Source organism: Pseudophryne corroboree, chromosome 9 (assembly GCF_028390025.1).
Source record: "Pseudophryne corroboree isolate aPseCor3 chromosome 9, aPseCor3.hap2, whole genome shotgun sequence".
NCBI classification, from domain to species: domain Eukaryota; kingdom Metazoa; phylum Chordata; class Amphibia; order Anura; family Myobatrachidae; genus Pseudophryne; species Pseudophryne corroboree.
This window is the reverse complement of record NC_086452.1, coordinates 250,151,462-250,178,100: the sequence shown is the minus strand read 5'-3', so window position 1 is coordinate 250,178,100 and position 26,639 is coordinate 250,151,462. Positions and strand designations below refer to the sequence as shown.

Below are 26,639 nucleotides of genomic sequence, written 5' to 3'. Positions count from 1 at the left end.
TGTGAAGAGAACTTACCCCGTTAGGAAATCTGATTCTCTTTTTGTATTGTTTGGTTTTCAGAAACGCGGCTGGCCTGCTTCCAAGCAGACCCTGGCCAGATGGATTAGAATGGTGATTACACATGCTTATGTATAGGCTGGTCGTCCAGCTCCTGCTACCATTAAGGCCCATTCTACTCGGTCGGTTGGACCTTCTTGGGCGGCCCACCGTGGTGCGACCCTTGAACAATTGTGCAAGGCGGCTATGTGGTCTTCAGGGAACACGTTCTTAAGGTTCTATGCCTTTGATACTGCCGCTTCCCAGGATGCTTCCTTTGGACGCCGGGTTCATGTGCCCGCTACAGTGCGTCCCCTCCCATAAGGAACTGCTTCAGGACACCCCGATGTGAATCCTTGTGAAGCCCAGTGTACCCCACAGCAGAAAACAAGATTTATGGTAAGAACTTACCATTGTTAAATCTCTTTCTGCGAGGTACACTGGGCTCCACAAGGCGCCCACCCTGACGCACTTAGCTTCTTTGGGTTGGTATTGGCATTGCCGCTGACACCCTCTCCTGTGGTGAGTGTGTGGTGTACTTGGCTACGAGCGGTTGTCGTCTCTGGTACCTGCTACTGCATTGGGCTGGTAAACGAAACTGAGCTCACTGTGCATGGAGGCGGGGTTATAGAGGAGGCAGCACTGAACATCTTGGGAACAGTCAAAAGCTTTGAGCCTGTTGGTGCCTCGGATCAAGATCATACTCTACACCCCGATGTGAATCATTGTGGAGCCCAGTGTACATCGCTGAAAGAGCTTTAACAACGGTAAGTTCTTACCATAAATCTCGTTATATGAAAAATACAAAGGATATATTAGAAATAGCTCCTTTGTATTATTTTAATAATTTTTATAGTAAAATATCTGGAGTAAAAAGTCTATGGCAAGTGCCTATCTTTTCTGCACCTCTCTGATCAAAACTCACCAAATTTCCAGCAGTATACAGTGCTGCACCTTCCAACCTGCAGGGCCATATTTTCGTATCGGCTCAATGGGCACTTGCCCAAGGGCCCCAGGAGTATAAGGGCCCTTATACTTAACCAGAGATATCCAACTTCAAAGCAGTGGTCCCTATCCGAGCCTGTTAATTGATATCTCGGGTTCTGTCTAATGGTGCCCATACACTTGTGAGATAATCGGTACTAACCTTAGATTTCAAGTGGATCTGTGAGAGAAATCGGATGATTATCGCGGTGTGATCGCATGCTGCTTTTTACCACTTTCGATGTATCACACCGCGATGTGCTATATGTGAAGACAGGAGCCGACTTCTTGGACACTCCTCTTCCCCTCACTGCGCACATGAATGGAGAGGAGGCTGCAAGCACGCTGCTGAGCTTCCAAACACCACACAAGGTAGGCAGGCTATACCACTGGCCACCAATGACTATTCTTTTTTACCAACACTGCCCACCATTTATGCTGCTCTATCCATGATTATACAGGCCCCCTGCCCAAAACGCTGCACCACTGCAAGCCCCAGCCAGCCGCGCCCTAAACGCCGTTATACTGCGCCACTGCACACCAATTCTTTTTTACCAACACTGCCCACCATTATGCTGCTCTACCCACGATTATACAGGCCCCCTGCCCAAAATGCTGCGCCACTGCAAGCCCCATGCGGCCACGCCTTAAATGCAATTATACTGCGCCACTGCACACCAATGACTATTATGCTGTTTTACCAACACTGCCAACCGTTTATGCTGCTCTACTCACGATTATACAGGCCCCCTGCCCAAAATGCTGTGCCACTGCAAGCCCCATGCGGCCGCGCCCTAAACACCATTATACTGCGCCACTGCACACCAATGACTATAATGCTGTTTTACCAACACTGCCCACCGTTTATGGTGCTCTACCGACGATTATACAGGCCCCCTGCCCAAAATGCTGCGCCACTGCAAGCCCCATGTTGCCACGCCCTAAACACCGTTATACTGCGCCACTGCAACCCACATCCCACCATTATGCTGCTGCACCCTGCACACCAATGTATTCTCACAACATATTTCAGAAAACTCACACCAGTAACTAGAAAACAAACTTTATTTAACCAGAATAATGGAACTTTTTTCATGTTTATTAATTTTCCTTTTTTCGCATTCGGCAGATGTCCTATGAGAACCGCGAGTTTCTTTCTGGTTTCATCAGCCTGTACCGTGAGGAGGAGTGTCTGTGGCTGACGTCCTCACCAGACTACAGCAACAAACAGAAGAGGGAGGCTGCTTATACCCGCATGGTGGCGTGCCCCAAGCCCACCTACTCTGCTGCCCTAGTGGCCTGGGTCTGGAAGAAAATTGCCAATCTACGGACAGTCTTTGTCAAAGAGAACCGCAAGGTGGAGGAGTCAAAGAGGTCAGGGGCTGGTGCAGACAAGGTCTGTGTGCCGCAGCTGTGGTACTACAAAGATCTCAACTTCCTCCTGGAGAAAATGTCAGCTAAGGAGTCCCTAGTGGTGATGGCAGTGTCCGAGGAGGGAAGTCTGGACGTGGAGGAGGCCGAAGGGGTAATTTGCTTTTAATTTTTTTTTACATAATACATTCCTCCTGCCATGCCACAGCTCCTTCCTCATTGAAGAAGGCATTATATTTTTCCTGGACCTCTTTTGCCCTTGCAGTGCCGCGTATAGTTGCTGCAGGTGGTCCCACCGAGCAAATCGGTGCTGTCACCACTGGCTGGTTTGGATCTTCCGGTCCTGCTGGGAGCAAAGGCATTTGCCTTGTGGCCTTGCGACGGAGCATGTTGTGTAGTATACAACATGCTGTTACTACATAGTCAGTTTTGTCAAGCCTCATGTTAATGGGTTTGTGGAAGATCCTGAACCAGTTACTGAGAATGCCAAATGCATTCTCAACAACCCTGCGGGTAGGGCTTCATTATGTGTTCATGCAGTGCGAAGGCCTCATCTGCCACAAACACAAATCCCAGGCCATTCTTTGTTTGCGCCACAGGCGGCAGATGAATGGAGTTGGTGGCAAGCCTATCATAGAAGCGCGTATTTTTCAACGATCCACGATCCGAGCAACGACCATTTTTCCCAACATCCAGAAAAATAAACTCATAGTTTGCATTGACCACCGCCATGAGAACAATGCTAAAGCAGCCTTTATAATTGAAGTAGTCCGACCCGCTGTTGGTGGGTTTGGTGATGCGCACATATTTCCCGTCTATTGCACCGCCACAGTTTGGGTAATTCCAGCGCCTGTCAAAGTCCTTTGCAATAGCTTGCCATTCTGCCACGCTTGTAGGGAACTGTAAAAGAAGAAGAAAAAAGTTTGACTATCCACTAAATATGTTTCTCTTTACCCTACAGACACCTGAAGAAGACCTCAGCTGGACCCCTGCCCTCATCAACACCCTCCCAGAGGAACCAACCTCTCCACAGCGACAGACTGGCAGGGGGAAGCCACGGAAAACAACATTTCTAGAAGACCCTTTACTATAGGAGGCCCAGTTCACAGCTGCTCCGGAAACTGGATGAGTTTGATTACTTTGCATCATATGTGAGCAAAACTATGCGGAAGGTTTCTGCGCAGCAGCAAGTAGAGTGCCAGCGCCTGGTGTCACAGGTTTTGTACCAAACACTCTCTGGACAACTGACACCAAAGTGGAACGTTCATGGGCTAGAACCTCAAGCACCTGCTTCTCATCTCCCATTGACCTTCAGTTCACCACCACCCACCTACCCTACATCTGCTTTTCCGCATCACAGCCACCATTCCAGTTATCCGCAACCGCAGGCCCCATCCAACTACCCTTCCTCCACTTTCCATCCTTCTCAAACCCCTCCTCCTCTAACCAGCCACCCTCCCCGTTTTCGTCAACCCTCACCCCCATCCACCCACCCTTCCCCCACTTTCCAATCTCCTCCTCAAACCAGCTACCCTTCCCAAGGCAGCCACACATCCACCGTCTCCTCCGCAATTTTGACCTCCTTGATGTTACAGGGGGGACAAGAGGAGTAGGAGGAGACAGGTCTCTTTAAAATGTAGGGTGATTCTCAATTACTGGTGCTCTTATTATACATACCAATGTGGTGCAGTCTGATACTACGGTGAGTGTCATCGCTTTCAGGCGGAAAATGCACACATGCTGCTAGGGACAGGTTGATGGTACCGGGGACCCATTTTCCTGCCCTTAGCTGCATGTGTGCATTGTTCCCCTGGCTGCGGTGTCACTCAACACCGCAGTATCAGAATTCACCACATCTGTTGGTATATATAACATTCCTACTACCCTGGTATATACTGTGATAGATCTGGTGCAGTATGATATACTGCATTTTAGTGGCGCCGCTTTCAGGTGGACAATGCAAACATGCAGCTTGGTTCCGGTTGATGGTGCCGGGGAGATGAAGCCGGGCCTACTTGCATGTTTGCATTGTGCCCCTAGCTGCGGTGCCACTCACAAAACACTGTGTATCATACTGCACCGTATTTCATACTGCACTTATATATTGCAACAGATGTGGTGCATTTTGATACTACGGCGTTGAGTGGCACCGCAGCCAGGGGCACAATGCACATATGTAACTTGGTGCAGGTTGATGGAACCGGGGAGCCATCTTCCTACCCCAAGTTGCATGTGTGCATTGTGCCCCTGGCTGCGGTGCCACTCAATGGTGTAGTATCAAAATGCACCACATTTGTTGCTATATATAGCATTTTTGTTATGTCATAAATGTAATGATGCATATGTGCTGCATCATGAAAACGTTACACTGTTTGAAAAAGTTCAGCCATGTTGGCTACATATACAATTATGTCTTGAAATAAAAAGCATATATTTTTTCTACTCAATTTCAGTGTGAAAAGTAAAACATTTTGTTACATGACAAGCAATGATTGGTGTAATTTTCTTACCTTGCAGTACTTATACTGAAGCACCTTGATAATAGCCTTGCAGGTTTCAGGTATGATGTGTCCCAAAGCCTGCGCAGAGATACGGGTCCCATACTTCAGGTCCTCAAATGACTGTCCAGTAGCAAGGAACTGCAGGGTAGCCACGAGCCTCTCCTGAGCAGGGATAGGCACCTGCCATTTGTTATCCTGCTTCTGTATGTGGGGGGTCACCAGACGCAGCAACTCCTGGAAGGTGTCATCATCCATGCGCAGGAAGTTGCGGAAGTCATCCAGGTTGTTCTCCCTGATCTCATCCAGGAGGGACATGTAGGAGCAAGTAGGCCACTTAAGCAGCCACTCCTTGGTCCAGCAAGATCTTTCCCTCCGCCTTTGCTGGGCCCTCTCCCTGTCTCCCCTCATCTTCAGCACAGAGTAGCACATGAGAGCCTGATAGCGACCAGAATCCATCTCTACACACACACAGCAGTATAGAAACACTTTGTAATGCAAGTAGAACAAAGCAGTGCACGGTAGCTAGCAATGTGGAATGAGCAGCAGGTATAAACCAAACTTCTCTAGTCACAGAGCAAACAGAAGTGCACAGACTATAAAATGGCTGCTTGTTTATATATCCCCCATAATACCACCCGATTTCCGGTCGTAAGGGCATGAGATAAATTGCAGGATTGTATGCGCATCGAATGCACAAAAAATGCACTTTCAATGCGAATTGTCTCAAGGTGAGCTTTAAGGGAAATTGGGCCCGATATTGCGTCGAAGGCAATCGCACAAGTGTATGGGTACCATTACTTAGAATTTTTTTGAGGTTATACTCCAAAAGCTGGGACCCCTTTTGGTGGACACTGGCAGCTTCTCTGCAAGATGGCCAGAATCAGAGATATCAGCCTTCCAGCAGCTGGTTCCCTGCTCCAGCTCCACACGCCTTGGATGCAGTTTTATATTTTTGTTGGTGGATTGCTCTGGCTCCTGAAATCTGATCACCAAGTCCCCAGAACGTCCTGAAAGGTGGGACTCTCTATTTTTTTTATCCCATTCAAAGCTAAGAAATCTATTGCCAGGAACTTAAAATATCTGCAGTCAAGCAAGCTGCCCTCCCACTAGGAACTGATGAATATTAAGCCCACTCCACCATCCACCCCTCTACTACATATTAAACACCCCCTACCACCCTGAAAGTCATGTACCAGGGCCCCTTCATTCAGCCCAATGCTCCCTTCTGCCCCATCTGTGCAGTAAAGGAGTAATTAGCAGAATTGACTGCTCCAGGTACTACATGCTGAGCGGAAGATAAAACACCACCCGCCACCCGCAGGACATCAAAGCTGCCGCTGATAGGACCCCCCACCTCTACTGCTGGAGGATGGGTAGGGGCCCCAGTGCATTGCCGTACCCAGGGGCCTACACTGCTGTTAAGACGGCCTTGCCAAGAGGACCCTCTCCAGGAGGGATAAAATGCTCTTCTTCTGTACTTTTTCTTAATTTATGATTGCTGGCACCTGTGTTTAACAGGTTAATGGATGAGAAAGGTGTTTCAGCACAGGCGATGATAATAATAAATTAAGAAGGAAGTCCAGGAGCAGAGCATTCTGTCCCTCCTGGAAAGGGTCATGTTGGAATATATGCCTGTGTATAATGCCCACATGATCAATTTGGCTCATATATTGTGTCTAAAGGTGATATATCGCAGGTCCATCAGCCAGTGTGTATGAACGATATGTCTGTTAACGCCGTCGTTCATCGGTGTATGCTATCCGGAGGCTACACGAGCTGTCTACAGTGCGCTGGTTACCTTTTACTTTTAATGTATGTGAGTGAATACTTTGCCAGTAAATTACTTTTGATTATTACACTCACCATTGCGCCCTCCATTGTTTTCTTTTTCACATGTGCTGAGGAGTACAGGTTTACTCCTGAAGGAGGACTGCAGCAATAATACATTTGGACTAATATATCTCAGAGACTATATTGTTTTAATGCGCGACTTTATTTTTTCATATATATATATATATATATATATACAGTACTTAAAGTGGTCCTAGAGAGGTGGTGGAACTACCCCCCCTCCCCCCAGTGTCCATGCAATAACAGTATTGCGCGCACCTGCGCCCCCAAAAAAGGGGTGTGGCCTCAAAATGAAAGGGGCGTGGTCACACATTAGTAATAATGCCCACAGTAGTAGCACCCCAAATACATAAAGCTGCCAAGTGACAGTGAAACGCGTTAGGGGGGCCACACCTCTGACCAGGGCATTTCTGAGGATTCCTGCAGGCGATACACAGGACTTTGTTTTCCACCAGGAGATTCCGGTCCCTTCGGTGTGGACATTAATAAAGGGAGAACCATCATCTTCATTGCGTGGGATAGAGAGATTGCTCCAGAACCCCGCTAGGTGGGATACCCGGCTGAATCACCACCAGGGACTTGGTAATTATTCTCCATCACCTGGACGCCTTTTATTTACATCAACGCATGTGTTGCAGGACTTTTACCATCCTCCAACAATCAGTTGTACATACCGGCTATTTTGCACAAAGACTGCCCCAAGTGAATAATCACTGTCAGAGAGTGGCTTATTAAGGCTCAGTTTTAATATTATTTCTTGTCATTATTAGTGTCGTATTATATTATTCTAGTTTGTTTATGTGTATGTGTATTTGTGATATTGATTTTAATTAATATAAAATTCAATTTATATGTTAGCGCAGTTGGTATTTCTTGTTTTGTTCAAATACACATAATGCCCACAGTAGTAGCCCCCCGTAATACACAATGCCCACAGCAGTAGCGCCTCTTTAAAAATGACCACCGTAGTAGTGCACTTTATGCAATGTCCACTATACTGGTAGTGCCCCTTATATAGAGCCCATAGTAGTGGTGCCCCTTATGCAACGCCCCCAGTAGTAGTGCCCCTTATGTCCCCAGGAGTGATGCCCCTTATGAAGTGCCCACTTTACAATGTCCTCATTAGTAGTGCCCCCATTAGTAATGCCCTTAATGGTAATGCCCCTGTGTAGTATTGTCCCCAGTAGTAATGTTGCCTGTAGTAATGCCCCAGTCGTTTAGCCCCCTGTAGTTTAGCCCCAGTAGTTATGCCCCCAGTAGTTTAGCTCCCAGTAGTAATGCCCCTGCAGTTATGAACCCAGTAGTTTTCCCCCACTTTAGTTTAGCCTCCCAGTGGTAATGCCCCCCGGTAGTTTTGCCCCTGTAGTTTAGTCCTCATGTAGTTTGCCCCATGTAGTTTAGCCCCCAGTGGTAATGCCCCCTGTAGTTTAGCCCCTGTAGTTATGCCCCCAGTAGTTTAGCCCCATGTAGTTTAGCCCCAGTGGTAATGCCCCCTGTAGTTATGCCCCCAACAGTTTAGCCCCATGTAGTTTAGCCCCCAGTGGTAATGCCCCCTGTAGTTTAGCCCCTGCAGTTATGCCCCCAGTAGTTTAGCCCCCAGTAGTAATGCCCCCAGTAGTTTAGCCCCATGTAGTTTAGCCCCCAGTGGTAATGCCCCCTGTAGTTTAGCCCCTGCAGTTATGCCCCCAGTAGTTTAGTCACCAGTAGTAATGCCCCCAGTAGTTTAGCCCCATGTAGTTTGCCCCAAGTAGGAATGCTCCCTGTAGTTTAGCCCCTGTAATTATGCCCCTTTGTAGTTTGCCCCCTTGTAGTTTAGCCCCCCTGTAGTTATACCCCCAGTAGTAATGTGCCCCTGTAGTTATGCCCCCAGTAGTAATGCGCCCCTGTAGTTTGCCCCCTTGTAGTTTGTCCCCAGTAGTTAGCCCCATGTAGCTTGGCCCCAGTAGTTAGCCCCCTGTAGCTTGCCCCGAGTAGTAATGCCCCCAGTAGTTTAGCCCCCAGTAGTAATGCCCCGTGTAGTTTGCCCCCTTGTAGCTTAGCCCCGCTGTAGTAATGCCCCTGTAGTTTGCTCCCAGTATTAATGCCCCTGTAGTTATGCCCACAGTAGTAATCCGCCCCTGTAGATATGCCCCCAGTAGTAATGCACCCCTGTAATTTGCCCCCAGTAGCTTGCTCCCTAGCTTGCCCCCAGTAGTTAGCCCCATATAGCTTGCCCCCAGTAGTTAGCCCAATGTAGCTTGCCCCAAGTAGTAATGCCCCAGTAGTAATGCCCTCTGTAGTTTGCCCCCTTGTAGTTTAGCCCCCCTGTAGTAATGCCCCTTGTAGTTTTCCCCCTTGTAGTTTAGCCCACGTGTAGTAATGCCCCCTGTAGTTTAGCCCCCCTGTAGTTTAGCCCCCAAATAGTAATGCCCCCAGTAGTTTGCCCCCTTGTAGTTTAGCCCCCTGTAGTTTAGTCCCCAAATAGTAATGCCCCCAGTAGTTTAGCCCCTGTAGTTATGCCCCCAGTAGTGTGCCCCAAGTAGTTAAACCCCCAGTGGTAATGCGCCCCTGTAGTTTGCCCCCAGAGTTTATCCCTTGTAGCTTGCCCCCAGTGGTTAGGCACCACCGAAGAGGCTTGGGTTTAGGCACCCACACGGGAGGGTTAGGTTACTTTAGAGTGGGCTGTCGGTATTCTGATGGATGTGATGCCGCTGCCAGTATTCCGAATGCCGGCATCCCATCCATTGCAAAATTATGCTGAACACACACACACACACACACACACACACACACACACACACACACACACACACACACATATATATTTATATATATATACCAGCAAATAGAAAACCACAGCACTCGCCACCCCAGAAGCGGGGTGCAGTATCCGCACTCGCCACTAATAGGGTGGGGTGCATGTAGCCCATAGCCACCTACTCAAAAATATAGAAACAAAAAGTTCAGCACTCACCAAAATGAGCTCACTTATCCTCACAACATCAATGAATAAATGATGGAGGTTTAGTTAGTGAATTGGCCAATGCACGGAAGCCTGCACACCGCTCGCCAAGGTACCCCACCTTCATGCAGGTCCTACACTATCACAAAATCATAAAAATTAAAACCTGGCAACTGTATCACATAATATAACTGCAAATATGCCCACTTGGTGTAAGGTATACCTGCCATGAACTGCATGGCTTTTAAAAGGTACACTAGTCACCTGACACTGGCTGATAAATTACTAAAAGGCAGCTGACACAGGTTTAGGATAATTGGGGTGCATGAACAAAGTTTGTGGCCACAGTTAATGAGTTAACCAGGGGTTAACCCTGAAATATACCAGCAAATAGAAAACCACAGCACTCGCCACCCCAGAAGCGGGGTGCAGTATCCGCACTCGCCACTAATAGGGTGGGGTGCATGTAGCCCATAGCCACCTACTCAAAAATATAGAAACAAAAAGTTCAGCACTCACCAAAATGAGCTCACTTATCCTCACAACATCAATGAATAAATGATGGAGGTTTAGTTAGTGAATTGGCCAAAGGTTCCATTTGGGACCAAAACGTCGGTTACACCCCCTATTTGATATCTTGCTGCTAATAAAGATAAGAATATCATGAAGACTGGTGAGTGCTCCTATTTACTGTATGTATGTATATATATATATATATATATATATATATATATGAAGCACTAATATACAGCACCAACCAATCCTAGATTTGAGATGCAACATGGTAAGTTGCCACTTTCTCTAAATAGAAATCACAGAGGCTCTGCACTCATCATACTAACCAACAATAATAATATGCAGTGGAGTTTAAGTTCATGTATTGATCAATGCATTTAAGCCTGCAGCCCCCGACAAGGGACCCCACAGTAAAGTGTTAGTTAATATAGTGATTGCTGAGCCTGTGATCTCTCTCTCTCTTTCTCTATCTCTCTGTTTCTCTCTCTCTCCATATACTATTTTTGAAAGCCACTCTCTGCCAAGTCAAGGGGGTGTTGAAGGGATCCCAGAGATATCGGGGTACCAGGCCCCAAAATTTTTGTTGCCGTCCACACATGACACCAGACATCATGGTACAGATATTAGTATGAACCTTATTACACTGTATATATGATACATAATAATAAGTATAAAGTATCAAAATAATATACAGTATAATTAGTGATGTGATATCTGTGTTCATTGCTAATTAATAATGGTACTATTGTGTGGGGTATTATTGGCTTTATTACAAAAATGTCTTTTGCTTTTAATAGGCAATGATGGATAAATTACTTATAAACAGTGAGGGTCATTTTCATAGCAACAATACTCTTCCAGTATTGTGATGGCTCTTACTCTGCACCTGTTTCTTCTAAAAATAGACAGTAAGGACTGGAGAGAGTCAACTGAGGCATGAGCAAATATTAGTTCAGGATGATTATGTCGCTGTCTCTATATCAGTGATTGCAGTGGTTATTATGAAGTGAATGGTAATGTTTTGGATTCTGTTCAAATATACAAATGTGAGATTTTATTTTGTAGAATTAATTAATACATTGAATAGTAAAAAGTGAAGATAAGATTAGAAGATTAGCATTATTTAGTTAGAATATTGAGCATGTATTATCAAATGTGCATAAATGATACTTTATTTTAATTTAATTTCAATATATAAAAATATTTGCACATACTGAATCTTAGCTTGAAGAGATAGTTGTATTTCCTGTAGGATATCAAAGTTATGGGGAGAAGTTACTAAAGCTTTCAGGTTAACTGGAAGTACTCAGGGAGATGCAAACCATGTGGGCGACTAGCATGTCCTTCACACACTTGGAAGCAGGTGGGGTAGACATTGTGCTTCACCCCAACTGCTTCTTGCCTTGGCAAGTGGAAGTTTGTGGTATCCTCTGCTCCTCAGCAGGCAGTGTGGTGCTTGGTTGTGACATCATAGCTAAGTGACATTTGATGGCAACCACCTAGGTATAGACTTTAGTAAACCACTCAATGTGTGCTCCGTAATGCCTGAGTACCCTTTTTGTGTGTCCTGTAAGTGTTTATATATTTCTGTAAGTTACTTTGATAATGGGCATATTCAATAGCACGTGGGATTTTGGAAAACCTGCAGTGTGGGGTTTTTCTCGCAGCTGTGAAGTTCTCCCTATTCAATTGGTGGTGAGAATTTACCCCAGCTTTTTTCTCGCAGCCCTAGAGCAAGTACAATTTTTACTAAAATTGTTATTTTATGAAAAAATTATCATGACTTGCTTCAGGACCCCTTGGACACTCCCCACTAATGACTAATTAATACCACGCTATTTCTGGGTTTACCTAGGTCACAGCTTGGTGTAAAAGCGTCCTTGAAAAATAACCCAGGTCGAGTGACTTGGGTATCCGACCCTGGAAGCTACCAGGTTTGGACTAAGTTAAGGATGCAGTGTAAACAGCTCGACCCGGGTTATCTGACTCAGGTTATACTTAAAAGCTGCTGACTGGCTGTGTATACAGAGGTCCACCTGAAGGGGGGTCTATGATACCCCTTTCACACCACATAAATTACCCAGTATTGACACGGCATATTGCCGGGTCGACACGGGTCGGTGTGTGCAGTGTGAAAGGGCCACGGTCAAATTCCCGGGTCGCCTGACCTGGTAATTCAACCCAGGAATAAAGCAGTGTTATTCCGTGGTTGAATACCGGGTCAGTGGCAACGTGAACGGGTTCCCGGATCGATGCGACCCAAGACCCATTCACTACAATAGGGAGAAGTGGCGCGGAGATGAGCTCATCTCCCAACACCGCCTCCGCCCCCACTGCCGGCTCTGCCCGCCCGCCGCTATGGCAACCGACCTGGCAAATTGCCGGACCACACCCGGGAAGGACATTGGCGGTGTGAATCGAATGATTATTCCATACTGTGCAGTCTGTGCGTAGCCCGGGACTTACTCCTACAGTGCGATAAAAAAAGGCTGGAGCTGACGTCACACACCCTCCCTGAAAACGTTTGGGAACACCTGCGTTTTTCCTGACACTCCCTGAAAACGGACAGTTACCACCCACAAACGTACTCTTCCTGTCAATCACCTTGCGATTGATATTTTCGCATCATCCTGTCGCTGTTTGGTGACGTGCCTGCGCATTGCAGTGCATACGCATGCCCAGTCATTCGATAATCGCCCACTGTGCGAATTTGCACAACAGCGATCAGGTCTGAACTGGGTCCCATGTTGGCTGTATATTCTATTTCATCCATTACAGTTTCATTACGTATTTGTGTTTTCAGATTTATTATATGACTTAGCACAGTTTTGGCCTACCCACACATGGTTGAGAAAATCTCAAGAACCAGTCCATCTCTATGCTATGTAATTGCAATTCTGATCATTTAACGTCTCTTATCTACACGAAAAAAACAACAACAAAAAACAACAACACAAGAATTACATTTAAAATAATATATTATATTATTATTGATCATTTATATTATTATAGCAACATAATCTTGACACCGAGGGGTAAATTTACTAAAGCTTCTAAAACAGAGAATTGGTGATGTAGCCCATAGCAACCTATCAAATGCTGTCTATCATTTTCTAAAAGGCAATAGAGAAATGAGAGACAGCATCTGATTGGTTGCTATAGGCAATATCACTAATTCTCTGTTTTAGAAGCTTTAGTAAATTTACCCATTATAGTGTAATCTAGCATTATTAAGATAACCAAGAAGCTTGAAGACATTTTATTTCTGTTAAAAGCAAGAGATCTAGGGGGTCATTCCGACCCAATCGCTCGCTGCAGTTTATCACAGTGCAGCGATCGGGTCTGAACTGCGCATGCGCCGGTGCCGCAGTTCACCGGCGCATGCCAGCCGTCGTTGCCTAGCGATCGCCTCTGAGCGGGAGGGGGATGGACGGTGACATTAAGCTGCCGTTTAGGGGGCGCGGTCCGGCCAACACAGACGTGGCTGGACCGTTGGGGGGGGGCCGCGGCGGCTGTGTGACGTCACTTGCAGCAGCTGCGACCCGAGGCAGCAAAGAGGGAGCGTGGCCAACCACCACAGAGGTTTGGCTAACCATTACAGAGTACAGGTTCCTTGCCCCTTGGTAAATGTATATTAAACCAAATTCTTGTGAAGTATAATGTAACATATGTATAATGCATATTTCAACTTCAAGTGCACTAGGATAGAGTCTGGAACCTGATCCCTAGAGGAGGAGGAGAGCCCACAGGCTGTAGGGCCCACCGGTGGTTTCCCCTGTTCCCCTGTGGGCCAGTCCGACCCTGGCTTTATCAATTAGTTGAAGTGCTTTACATAGCCAATAGAGAACAATAATTTCGATTTGTGATATTTTACTTCATGTTAGGGCTCTTTAAACTATCATTGTTCAATTAATAAAAACAATATTATGGGCAGACTTTCATTCACTTGCATACAAAGAAATTAAAAAATGTATATGTTACAAAAAAATCAGCGCTAATAAGCTGGATAAGATAACATTTCACAATATTTATTACATATTTTAAAACATTTAAATATAAATGAATTTGTATATATACTGTTGCAACAGAAATTAAAAACCAGGGGTTTTAATTTCTGTTGCAACAGTATACAGTATATACAAATTCATTTATATTTAAATGTTTTAAAATATGTAATAAATATTGTGAAATTTTACCTTACCCAGCTTATTAGCGCTGATTTTTTGTAACATATTTATTTGCTTGTCAGGGTCTAACTAGTCCTATTTATTCAGCAGCTGGTAGTTTTACAGCTCACGTCAGCGCCAATCTCTACCTTGGTAGTATCTCCGCACAAGCAAATTAAAAAATGTGTTTGATTAAAATATCACACACTGGGCTAGATGCATCATCGCTTGGAAAGTGATAAAATGAAGAGTGAAAATCTACCAACCAATCGGCTCCTAGCTGCCATGTCAAATGCTGTGTTTGAAAAATGGCAATTAGAAGCTGATTGGCTGGTACTTTTTCACTTTCCATTTTATCACTTTCCAAGCGATGATGCATCTGACCCACAGTCTCTATCACAGTTAATATCATGGAAATAAGGCAATTTCACAGCCATAAATAATCCTAATAATGATACTGTATGTTTAAATTAAAGACATACTTGCCTACTCTCCCAGAATGGCCGGGACGCTCACGAAAATCGAGTGGCGCTCCTGGCCACTCGGAAAAGATTGCAGGTCTCCCGGCGGGCAGCCAAGCCCCCACACCCACAGGAGAAACACGCATGGATCCCTTGCAAAACGATTCGCGTCATCGTGACCTCGCCCCCTGCCCCACTATGTTGATAATCTCGGCATAGTGTAGCAGGGGCAGGGCCAAGATGATGCAATCTCATGGTCACGCCCCCCGCTCCTCCCTATCACGCAGCCCTGCAGGGCCATAACTACGTGTGTGCCAGCGGTGCCTGGCATACAGCGCAGTCGCCCTGAGGGAGCAACTGTCAGCGGCATTGTAATGAGTCAAACTGACTCATTACAAGCTGGCTGTTTGTGCTACCGGAGCGAAGAGAGGAGCAGCACCGGGGGCAGCAAGGGAGGAGGAGGAGGGAGAGGGACTCGGGAGCTGCAGCAGTGCACTGTAATTGGTGGCGGTGCCGCTGCAGTTGTCACTCTCCTTCCACATTGCCGCCGGGAGCTGAGAAAGAAGAGACATCCCACCCAGCAGCGGGAGTACCTCTGCCGCCTATCCAGAGACCCTGCGCTCCCCCGCACTGGCCGCGTGAGTCCCTCACTTTCCTCCCGTTACAGGTAGTGCCCTCTCCTGCGCTGGTGCTGTGCTCTCCAAAGGGAAGGGTCGGTGCGGGGATGTGATGCCATTCACCTGCCCCCCCTGTACACCCTGCAGGCGACCTCTCCACTCCCCGTACAGCGTACACCTATACATGTGGAAGTGACAGAGAAAACACTCCAGCGGCTTTCTCACTGGGGTGGTGGGAGAGCTGCTGGCGTGTTTTCTCTGTCACTTCCACATATACTGTATAGGTGTACGCAGTGATCATACCAGGGCCCCGGGGGAGTCGGTTTTGTGAGGCAGCGGAGGTGCCGGAGGTACACTGTGAGTGAAGTGAATGGCGGTGTGGCACGGTGCAGGAGCTGGCGCCTCATATCAGAACTGTGGACAGGGCCGATGCTAGGGTGTTCGGCGCCCCCCTGCAAACTATAAATTTGCGCCCTCCCATACATTACAAAGGAACAGTGCGCGCCTTTAGTGCATACCGAAAAAGAGTGTGGTCTTACACTGAAGGGGAGTGGCCATACAATAGTACCCCCATTTCAAATTACGCCACAGTAGCACAACATTATTCACATAACACCACACGTAGTAGTGCTTCTTATACACAAAATCCCCCCTGTAGTGGTGCCACTTACACAAAATCCCCCCTGTGGTAATGCCGCTTACACAAAATCCCCCCTGTAGTAGTGCCGATTACACAAAATCCCCCCTGTAGTAGTGCCGCTTACACAAAATCCCCGCTGTAGTAGTGCCGCTTACACAAAATCCCCCCTGTAGTAATGCCGCTTACACAAAATCCCCCCTGTTGTAATGCCGCTTACACAAAATCCCCCCTGTAGTAGTGCCGCTTACACAAACCCCCCCTGTAGTAATTCCGCTTGCACAAAATCCCCCCTGTAGTAGTGCCGCTTACACAAAAATCCCCCCTGTAGCAGTGTCTCTTACACAAAATACCCCCTGTAGTAATGCCGCTTACACAAAATCCCCCCTATAGTAGTGTCGCTTACACAAAATCACCCCTGTAGTAATGCCGCTTACACAAAATGCCCCCTCAGTAGTGTCGCTTACACAAAATGCCCCCTCAGTAATGCCGCTTACACACATTTTGCCCACCCAGTCACACAGATACATACACACACATACATATACACACACACACACACACACACACACACACACACATACACACACACACATACAGAAAAAGATACACACACACACACACACACACACACACACACACACACACACACAGATACCCACACACAAATACATACACACAGATAGCCACACACACATACATACACACAGATACATACACACATGTACACACACACTTTCTCAAGCTCACTCTCTTTACATCTTCTTACCAAAAGGAAGTCTGGCTGGCCGTTGTTGTCCATCCTCCTGTTCCTCCTCATGATCAGCCTGGTCCCGTGTAGCTCCGCCTCTCCGTTCCATGTAACTCCACCCCCTTTTCAGGTCTTCCTGCATAGTGTGCAGTCACACAGGGAGAGGGAGAGGAAGCTGAAAGCTGCCGGCCCCGCTGCCTGTCATATTGTGACGTGCAACAGCCGGCAGCAGCAGAGGGGCTCAGGCGGTGCAGCAGCAGGGATGCAGGACAGGCAGAGCGCCTCTCCTGTCTGGCGCCTACCTGCACTGCATCTCTTTGCTGAGCGGGTAATGCCGGGCCTGACTGTGGAGTAGCTTTACCTAACATGAGGGAGAGAGCGGGCCTCAGTGATCTGAGGTGTCGGAGCGTCTGGTGAGGGAGTAGATCGGCAGGCTTCGGGTGGCAGGTCCTGTAAGACAGTGGACTAAGGGAACAAGCACAGCAGCCTGTTTACTGGGCAGAGTGGGAGCCGATGCTGTACTGAAGAAGGACTGTCTAAGGTGACTGAGCAGTGCAGCTGCACAAGGGAGTAAACCTGTAGTGCTATGAGAGGAGGGGAGGGGGTTGGTGTGAGCTATGTAATGAGGACTGGTGTGAGTCTGAGCTGGATAATGGTGAGGGGTTGATGTGAGCTGGCTAATGGTCAGGGGGTGGATGTAAGCGGGGTAATGGTGAGGGGATTGGATGTGAACAGGGTAATGGTGAGGGGTAGGATGTAAGCGAGGTAATGGTGTTGGGATTGGATGTGAGCAGGGTAATGGTGAGGGGTTGTTGTGAGCTGGGTAATGGTGAGGGGTTGTTGTGAGCTGGGTAATGGTGAGGGGGTGGATGTGAGCTGGGTAATAGTGAGTGGGTGAATGTCAGCTGGGTAGTAGTGAGGGGTTGGATGTGAGCAGGGTATTGGTGAAGGGTTGTTCTGAGCTAGGTAATGGTGACGGGTTGGTGTGAGATGGGTAATGGTAAGGGTTGTTGTGAGCTATGTAATGACAAGGGTGGCATGAGCTGGCTAATGTCAAGGGTTTTTGTGAGCTGGGTAATGACAAGCCAGTATAAATATTATCCAACTAGCAGGGGCCTAGGGCCTCATGGGGTCTTAATCTGGCTCCGGGTTTATGCTGCACGGGGAGCGGAGAGTTCGCCTGCAGGGGGTACAGGGCGGTGGAAGAGCCGTTGGCATGCTTTCTCGGTCACTTCCACATGTACTGTATAGGTGTACGCTGTACGGGGAGCGGAGAGGTAGTCTGCAGGGTGTACAGGACGGGCAGGTAAAGGGCAGATGAGAGGTGCTGGGGTATCTGTTAACATATGCCTTGTACCTCTACTGCTGGGTTGTGTGTGTCCATGTCTGCAGATTAGTAACTGTAATAAAACTTTGTCAGGTCAGTGGCTGGTAGCGTGTGTTTTCAACAGTGTGAACTGGCTCCTCCCTCTATGCTCCTCCTCCAGACCTCAGTTTAGAAAATGTGCCCATGAGACTGGATGCACACTAGTAGAGCTCTTAGGTTTTTTATTTTACAGGGAAGCTGCTGGCAACAGCTTCCCTGCTTCGTGGGACTTAGTGGGGGAAGTAGGAACCAACTTCTCAATTAGTTAATGGTTCTGCTTCCGCTGACAGGACACCATTAGCTCCTGAAGGGTACTGAACACAGCCCAAGCCTGGAGCGTTCACTCCCACAGCACTGCCGCCACCCCCTAACAGAGCCAGAAGTCAGAAGGCTGGTGAGTATATTACCGGAGTCCTACAGAGAGGGGATCCTCTGGTCATCGTTGGCGGCATACAGGTACACGCGCAGCGGCGGGAAGCTGCGCGCCATGTCTCTCAGCACAAGAGTGCAGAGCGCGGGGGGGGAGGGGCGCGATCTGAGGGCATGTTTTAAAACCTTACTCTCACTGGCAAAAAGGGTACATACATGTGCCATCCCCAGCCAGTATAAATATTACATTGCTGAGGCTGAAGGGCGGGGCTTCTCCTCAGACTTGCCAGAACACTCACTGGGTGCCATTTTCTCCTGCAGAAACTCCAGTGTGAAGCTCCTGAACGTTGTTTCTCCTCATGACAACGCTGATACAAGTACAGGGTGTTATAGAAGGGGCAGAGAGTGTTCATTATAATTAGGTCTGTGGGCCTATTATTGGTATATGCGCTGTAAGTGGGTAATATTTCAACAATTCACAATAAGGCGCAGTGTGTGTACTGGCAAATCCCTCTGTGTCTCTCTGACAGACTTTAGTGTGAGTCTGTCCCTAATAGCTCCCCTGTGTGATAGGGGTGTGTGTGTGTGTGTGTGTGTGTGTGTGTGTGTATGTGTGTGTGTGTGTGTGTGTGTGTGTGTGTGTGTGTGTGTGTGTGTACAAGTGTGTAACATGTCAGACATTGGGGAGGGTTCTTCCCAGGAAGAGCCCATTTTAGATGCACAAGAGGGTAATATGGGGCCCTTCCCTCTCAGAAGGAGCCGGAGTCTGAACAACAGACTAAATATTGTGGAGGATGCACTGTTTACTGACCCCTCCATATCATCCACTCGGGTCCCATCCAGTTCCCAGAAAAGGTCTCTGGCCCAGATAATGCAAGGGGACACGGACACAGATTCCGACTCTGATGTCAACACTGGGGATTTGAGAGGGATAGACCCCAAATTAGCCAAAAGCATACAATATATGATAGTTGCTATAAAGGAAGTGTTGGAGTTTCCTGAAACAACACTGGTCCCAGAGGAAAAGGATTATTTTAAATTAAATAAAAACCAGGTTGTGACTTTTCCTCCTTCAAAGGATTTGAATGCGTTCTTTGAAGAATCCTGGGCTAACCCTGAGAAAAAATTTACCCTTCCCAGAAGGATACGTGTAGCGTACCTTTTCCCTGAGGAAGACAGGCACAAATAGGAGACACCCCCAATGATAGACAACTCAGTTTCTCGGCTGTCTAAGAAAATAGATTTCCCTGCTCCTGGTTCAGCCTCCTTAAAAGATCCAGCTGACCGTAAATTAGAAACAACCCTAAAATTCATATATACGGCTAACGGAACGGTGCTCAGGCCCACCATTGCTTGTGCATGGGTAGGTAGCACTGTGGAAAAATGGTCTGACAACTTGCTTGTTAACATAGACACAGTTGACAGGGATGAAATAGTCCTAACTCTCGGCCATATCAAAGATGCTGCAGGTTACTTAGTTGAAGCTATGAAGGATATTGGGTTGCTGAGTTCAAGATGCTCCGCTATGGCGATTTCAGCCCGCAGGGCGCTGTGGATCTGCCAATGGAATGCTGATGAGGAATCAAAAAAGAATATTGAGGCGCTTCCTTACAATGGAGAAGCCCTCTTTGGAGACAAGCTGGATGCCATGATTTCAACAACTACATCAGGCAAGTCAGCATTTCTGCCTTCCGCAGCTGCTCCACCTAGGAAAGGATTTCATTCTCATACGATGCAATCTTTTCGGCCCAACAAGTCCAAAAAAGGCAAAGGGTACCCCCTTCTTCGCAGCAAGAGGTTGAGGAAGCGGAAAAAAATAAATAAATCTACAACACCATCAGGCTCGCAGGAGCAGAAGTCAACAGCTACTTCTGCTAAAACCTCAGCATGACGCTGGGGCTCCCCTGCGGGAGTACGATCGGGTAGGGGCACGTCTACTGTCTTTCAGCCAGGTCTGGGTTCACTCAGATCTGGATTCTTGGGTATTGCAGATGGTATCCCAAGGGTACAAATTGGGAATTTCAGGACCTTCCCCCATGCAGATTTTTCAAATCAGCTTTACCAGCTTCTGTTCAGGACAGAGCAAAAGTGCTGAACACAATACAGAAATTATGTCAAGACAACGTAATTTCCTTAGTTCCTGTGTCACAACAGGAAGAAGGGTTTTATTCAAGCCTGTTTGTAGTGCCAAAACCGATGGCTCGGTCAGACCAATTTTAAACCTAAAGACTCTGAACCTTTATTTGAAAAGGTTCAAATTCAAGATGGAATCCCTGACAGCGGTGATCTCCAGCTTGGAGTAAAAGGAATTTCTTGTATTGGTGGACATCAAAGATGCTTATTTAAATGTTCCCATCTACCCGCCGCATCAGGCATACCTGAGGTTTGCAGTGCAGGACTGCCACTACCAGTTCCAAACATTGCCTTTCGGGCTCTCCACGGCTCCGAGAATATTCACCAAGGTGATGGCAGAGATGATGGTTCTTCTTCGCAAGAAAGGAGTCAAAGTCATCCCATACTTGGACGATCTCCTCATAAAAGCGAGATCCAGGGAGAAACTAGTGCAGAACATTGCACTTTCCCTGATGGTGCTTCAACAGCGTGGTTGGATCATAAACCTTCCAAAATCACAATTGGAACCCACAATGAGGTTATAATTTCTGGGAATGATATTGGACACGGAAGCACAGAAAGTATTCCTACCAATGGAAAAGGCTCTGGAGATCCAGAGGATGGTCAAACAAGTTTTAAAACCAGCACGCGTATCGATTCATCAGTGCATCCGCCTGCTGGGGAAGATGGTAGTGGCCTTCGAGGCTCTACAATTTGGCCGATTCCACGCCAGGGTATTCCAATGGGACCTACTGGACAAGTGGTCCGGATCGCACCTATACATGCACCGGAGGATAATCCTGTAAACAAAAGCCAGTATTTCACTCTTGTGGTGGCTTCAAAGTTCTCACCTCCTGGAGGGACGCAGGTTCGGGATTCAGACTTGGATCCTGGTGACCACAGATGCAAGCCTCCGAGGACGGGGAGCAGTCACGCAAGGGGAAAGCTTCCAAGGACAATGGTCAAGTCAAGAAGTACTCCTTCACATAAACATTCTGGAATTGAGAGCTGTGTACAACAGCCTTCATCAAGCGGCACGAATAAATACACAGATGGAGTGCGCTGTCAACGGCAGCCTGTACTGGGAAGGTCAGTTCCCTTAGTAATATAGTCAAAAAAGGAAGAAATGGGTACTGGCGCCGGCTGGAGTTCAAAATGTAATGAACGACTCAATAAATAAAACGTAAAAAGATATATTTAATAAACATTCATCAAGGAGAAGTTTTCCTACCCCTCAAGAGTAAAACATGAGCAATTGCTGAACTATAAAAGTACAATTAATAGGATCCCACAGGGTTAACCCTTTCAAGTATAATGTCCACAGTTCCTGGCTAGGACGCTATTCCACATTTGCCCACAAGTTCAATTAGGTGTAAGGTAATTTACCAGACTGGATTCCAGATAAGTCCCCTAGGTATCTCATGCAGTTAGGAACCAAATGGCAGATGGGGATAAGTCCAGGTCTTATGAAGAACTTGTGTCGGAATTTTATCCAGTGGAAGCTAATGAGTCCAAAGATTGCCAGGAGGTGGATGAGGGTGCTGATACTTGTGGTCCTATAAACTTAAGCCCAATGCGTTTCGCTGGTCTGATGGGTGCCAGCTTCCTCAGGAGCATGCTGGATAAAATTCCGACACAAGTGGAACAGAGAGGGGGTTTAGTATGACTTACCAGCGGCCGGGATTCCGGGCGTCAATATACCCACAGCAGCATCTTGTCCGCCAGAGTGCCGACAGCGGGGAGAGCCCTTGCAGCTCGGTGGCTCACTGTCCTCGCCACAGGGTCTATTCCCACTCTATGGGTGTCATGGACACGCACGAGTGGGAATAGCCCTGGTGGGTCGTTTTTCCGGGTGTCGGCATTGCTGGTTGTTGGGAATTCGGTGTAATATAGTTTTACAAGAGCTGTAGCCACATCACGTAGTAAAAAAGACAGAACAGAGCTGCGCATACCCAGTGGTACCAGCTGCTACTACTAAGGGAGAGATATGTCAAACCTTGGAGAGAGATAAAGCGGAGAGAGATAAGTACCAACCAATCAGTTTCTAACTGCCATTTTGCAGGCTGGGTTTGATAAGTGACAGTTTGGAGCAGATTTATCTCTCTCCACGCTGTGTGTGTGTGTGTGTGTGTGTGTGTGTGTGTGTGTGTGTGTGTGTGTGGATAGGAGTGCCTAATCAGCACACTGGTCCAGCTTAGATATGTCTCCTACTGGTTACATTATGTTTCTCTTACGTCCTAGGGGATACTGGGAATCCATTTAATACCATGGGTTATAGACGGGTCCACTAGGAGCCATGGGCACTTTAAGAAAGTGATAGTGTGCGCTGGCTCCTCCCTCTATGCACCTCCTACCAGACTCAGTTTAGAAAATGTGCCCAGAGGAGCCGGTCCTGTCTCTGGAAGCTCCTGGAGAGTATTCTGCATTTATTTTCTGTATTTGTTATTTTCAGGCAGGACTGGATGGCACCTACCTGCTTTGTGGGACATAGAGGGGGCAACGGCCCAACATCTTGAAGGGTTAATGGTCCCGTTCCCCACTGACAGGACACTAGCTCCTGAGGGAACTATTCGCAAGCACCACCAAAATGAGCGTCCCGCAGCACACCGCCACCCCTAACAGCCAGAATAATGAAGGGTGGTGAGTACTAAGCTGGCGTCCTGGTTAGCGCCGGCCATTATGGCGGCATTAGGGTACGGAAACGCATGGCTTCTGCTGTGTACGGACACAGATGTTGAACAGCGGACACAGTACTCAGACTGGCAACACAGCCATAAAAGGAGTCTGTCTCCATTTTATGCACCTATAGATTGTAAGCTTGCGAGCAGGGCCTTCCTATCTCTATGACTGTTTGTTATTACCCAGTTTTGTTATATCATTGTTATTTCCAATTGTAAAGCGCTACGGAATTTGCTGCGCTATATAAGAAACTGTTAATAAATAAATAAATAATAGAAACATACAGCCAGTATAAAAAAGTGCGAGAAGACCGCGTGCCATTCAAGGGGTGGGGCTTCACTATGAGGGGATACAGCAGCTCACCAGCGCCATTTTCCCTCTGCAGCTGACACAGACGCTGACTGCCAGGGACGCGCAGCTCCACTGGAGAGAATCCAGATTACTTCAGCGGTACCAGGGCGTCATAGCAGGGGGAGAGCGACTGTTAGTGTACAAAGGGGGACATGTACTAAGCAGTGATAAAAGTGGAGAAGCGATCTAATGGAGAAGTTGCCCATGGCAACCAATCAGCAGCTCTGTAGGTGTTTATAGTATGCAAATTATAAATGTTACGTCAATGCTGATTGGTTGCCATGGGCAACTTCTCCACTGGCTCACTTCTCCACTTTTATCACTGCTTAGTACATGTTCCCCTAAGTCACTAATCTAGGTACTGTCAGGAAGTGGTGCAGAATCCGGAATTTGGGATCAGGTACCAAGTGGTTGACGTTACCCAGAACAGAGGCGCGGAGTCTAACACGCCGGGAGGTTTTCACCAGGGGACCCCGCAAGGTGATATGGGCTTCTCGGATCCCGACGTGCAGGTCGCAGCCCCCTGTCTGGGTCACTTGATACCTGAACTGGACTAGAGTTATGGTAGAGGTGTTGTATATGACAAACCGCAGGGATACGCAGGAACAAACAGGAACTGGAGAAGGTGGCAGGGCGCACACGGCCCGATGGTACACTGGGGCCGTGGAGATGGAACAGCAGCAGGAACTCTAGGAGAGAACAACAGTATGGAGAAAAAAAAGAGACTCTTTTGTGGGCGCACTCTTTACTTTTAAATAATGTATGAAATATTAGAGATAAATGTAAGTATAAAATATAACTTTTATTCGTATCACAGAGTAAGAATCAGTCAGTGGTCAACAGAGTAACATTCAAATAATATAACAAAGTAGCTAGCAAATAAATGCTGATATTTGATAAGGCAAAAAATGAAATAAACTGAATAATTAAATAATTAATAACAATTAAATGCTGATATTTGCATAATAAATTCTGGCTGCCAAAATACAATAAGAGTGCCCTAAGAATTAGATCGTTTAGAAGACAGATAAGCTGCCAATGTGTGTAGGCCCCGCAATAATCCAAATTAGGACAGTTGAAGCATAGAAATGTTCTAGAGATTAAAGACTGTAGTGTTCATAGGATGAGTAACAATGAAAAGTAAGATAGCAAGGTGAATCTGCTGTCAGTGTTAAGGGGGGTACTCACGGGAGAGATGTGTGCTGAGCGATCTTAACACAGACCGCTCAGCACACATCTCTCTCCCCGCTCAGCACAGCGCGATGTGCTGAGCGAGGGGGAAAGCCGATGGGGGGCCGCTCACTTCACACAACGGTGAAGTGAGCGACCCGCTAGATTGAGCCTGCATGCAGGCTCAATCTAGCACCAGGGATAGCGATGCGCGGGGCCGCGCATCGCTATCGCTGGGGGCATACACACGGCAGATCCGTGCTTAAAATCTAAGCAATCTAGCAAGATTGCTTAGATTTTAAGCACGGATCTCTCCGTGTGTACCCCCCTTTAGACTCAGAGCAAAACGGACCAATGTGAGTTCTACTACACTGGGTCTTCCTCAATGGTCGCCCACTAGAGTACTGACCCAGCCCAACACTGATTAGCTTCCAAGATCAGACGGCTTTGGGCGTTTCCAGTGTGGTATGATAGTAGAAGAAAAACGAGCGATGACGGAGACTCAGGAATCACTGATGAGAGTTCACGAAATGTATAGTATGGAGGAAAAAGATGGATCTGCTGCCAATGTTAGACAGGGATAAACCCTGAATCAATGGTGAGAGTCCACGAAAAGATAGATTAGAGTCAAAAGAAATGGGAAGCAGAAGACTTGCAAAAAAGAGGCCCTTAGGATAATTGGAAAGTTTGAAAATTAGTTTCCAATAAGCATTTCAAAGCAATGATTGCTGATAACAATTAGTGGCATATAATGGAGAAACAGGCAAACACCTGTGCTGGCTATAGATAAACTAGATTGATTGTAGTCAGATTCTTCACAGCAGTGATAAAGATAACAAAGTATCCTAGGCTGAAAAAAGTACCCAAAATGTTTCTAATGCCAGATACAAGCAAGTGTCAATATGTGAGCCAAAAGAGAGGATAACAATGTAATTAGTACTCAAGCTCTAAACCTATGAATACATATAAGTATGCAGAAATATCTTGCAAATTTAAACACAGTTAAATTGAGTAGATGGCTTCAGATATAGCATTACTGAACAATTGAAGACTAATTAACATATTGGCATCAATCACGTTCTTTAATTGGACAAATAATGATTGATGTAAATAATAATAGATGCCACTGAATACGTTATTGCCGAAGTTCAATTTATCTTTCAAAAGATAGGGTAGATAAGCAATAATGAAATGCTGGAAAAGGAATAATAATTAATAAATAAATATACATGTATTGTAAAAGGAAGTGCAATTAATTTTAACAAATAGAGTGGATAAGCAATATGGAAATGATAGGGAATGAATAAATGTATAGATTAATGCTTCTCACAACATATTCCAAGAGAGTAACAATTGATTGGATGGGGGATTCAAAAAAGAAGTGGAAAAGAATAGGATTTGAGATGCTGTGGGTAAATAAAATAATGTACTGATATTACCCGTGGCAAATGTTAGATAAGGAATCCCAATCCTGATGTGTGAGGTCACTGTCAATGAAGGGGATGCCCGTGGTGACCGCGAAGAGAAGACACCAGTCGCCGTCCTGTGCCCGTGGAAGACCTTAAATGCCAATAGTGAGGTAAAGTTCAATTAATGAGGCAGCGGTTCTCCGTGGATGAGGGCAGAAGGTACGGCCATGCTGGAGGAACCTGCAGCGCAGGCGGGTGTTCGTGCAGCAGTCAGTCTCGAATGTGGAGAGCGGACAGCCGCAGGCATATGACAGGAGCGTGCAGCAATCAGTCTCTAATATGGAGAGCGG

The 26,639-nt window shown here is 46.8% G+C and overlaps 1 protein-coding gene and 1 pseudogene across 3 annotated transcripts in view; one reads left to right on the top strand and one right to left on the bottom strand.

The window, feature by feature from the left end:
- Positions 1-26,639, top strand: part of LOC134957945 (beta-1,3-galactosyltransferase 2-like) — a 492,768-nt gene that overhangs the window by 14,819 nt on the left and 451,310 nt on the right. The window lies entirely within an intron of this gene.
- LOC134962831 (5S ribosomal RNA) lies at positions 25,241-25,359 on the bottom strand (annotated as a pseudogene).